At 39.5% G+C, this 1,463-nt stretch overlaps 1 protein-coding gene across 1 annotated transcript in view; it reads left to right on the top strand.

The window, feature by feature from the left end:
* Positions 1-1,463, top strand: part of CDC42BPA (CDC42 binding protein kinase alpha) — a 227,016-nt gene that overhangs the window by 15,096 nt on the left and 210,457 nt on the right. The gene's annotated exons all lie outside the window — the stretch shown is intronic.

The raw sequence follows: 1,463 nt of genomic DNA, 5'->3' as shown, positions 1-1,463 counted from the left end.
TGTTAGAGCATTCCAGGTAGAGTGAACAGTAAGTGAGGGTCCTTAAGGTGGACACAGAGGAACAAAAAGAAGACCATTGTGGCTGGATCAAAGTGAGTGAAGGGGAGAGTAGGAGGGTTTGGGGTTCCACCTACACAGGAGTTTGTTTTATTCTAAAGGAAGCCAGTGGAGAGTTTTTAGCAGAAGAGTATTATCTAGAGTTACATTTAAAAAAGATAACTTTGGTTGCCATGTGTAGACTCATGACAGATAGGACTTTTGCAGCAGTCTTGATGAGAGATGTTGGTGAACTTGAACTTGGGCAGTGATAGAGAACATGGAGATTTGTGATTTGTTTTATAGGAGATAAAATTCTTTTTTATAGGAGATGAAACAAATCACGTATAGAGTTGTATATGGGTCAGCTGTTTGTGCTGATGGAAAGGGTAGAATCAAGGATAGGGCCCATGTTTCTGGCCCGGGTAATGCCATTAATAACAGCAGCTAATATTTATTGAGTATTTACTGTGTGTCAGGCACTCTAAGCACTTTAAATGGATTATCTTATATAATCATTCTTATGAAGGTGGCATTATCTCTATTTTACAAATGAGGAAACTGAGGCACAGGTCTGTGGTCTTATAACTAACTGGTGGTGGCATCAATATCCAAACCATTTAATCTGATTTTGGGTTTATTAGTTCAGATAATTCTCATACTCATCCTAGAAAAAGTGTTACATACCTCATTGCTGAGTATTACTACAGTGACTTTGGAGAACTCCCCTTGGCTGGTGCCCATAGTGCATTCTTAATCACAGATACTCAATTGTACTACTGTTACTGAGATAGACTTACAGTGATTGGGGGAACTATAGGGTGGGATGACAGTCAAAGAGTTGTGTTTTGGCCACATTGAATTTGGGATAGTAGGGAGTGGATGTGTTAGTCTGAAGATGAGTTGGTTATTTGGAGAAGTTAGGAATAGAGATGCAGTTTTGGATTCATCAACTTGTAGGTAAAGCCATGGGTCTGAAGGATATTTTTAGAGAAAATGTGTAGATAAGAAAGAGAAAAAAGTCAAAGACTGGGTTGAGGTATCCAAAAATTAGAACTTGAAAGGGAAAGAGGAGCCAGAAAAGGAAGGTGGTCGGTGAGGCAGAAGAAAAACCAGGAGAGTGTGTTGTCAAGGAAGCCAAAAGTCAAAGAGTTTCAGAAGAAGGGAATACCAGATGTTTTGAATGTGATTAGACAGAGGCAAGAGTCCAAAAGGAGTCAGGTGTGGAGAAAATGGGAATAAAGTGAAGGCCGTATATAGTACCATTTCTTAAAAGAGGTTTCACTGTGTGAGGAGGAGCAAAGAAATTTGGTGGTAGTTGGAGGAGTTAGGGTTAGGGAAGGTTTTAAGCATGCGGAAATGATAGTTGATGAAAATGACTGGACAGGGAGAAAGAATTTGATGTTGTAGGAAAGTGGGAACATAAA

The sequence above is a fragment of the Otolemur garnettii genome, unplaced genomic scaffold (assembly GCF_000181295.1).
Source record: "Otolemur garnettii isolate 467f Iridium unplaced genomic scaffold, OtoGar3 scaffold00141, whole genome shotgun sequence".
Taxonomy (NCBI): domain Eukaryota; kingdom Metazoa; phylum Chordata; class Mammalia; order Primates; family Galagidae; genus Otolemur; species Otolemur garnettii.
The sequence above is the reverse complement of the archived record's forward strand: the minus strand, read 5'-3'. Positions and strand labels throughout refer to the sequence as shown.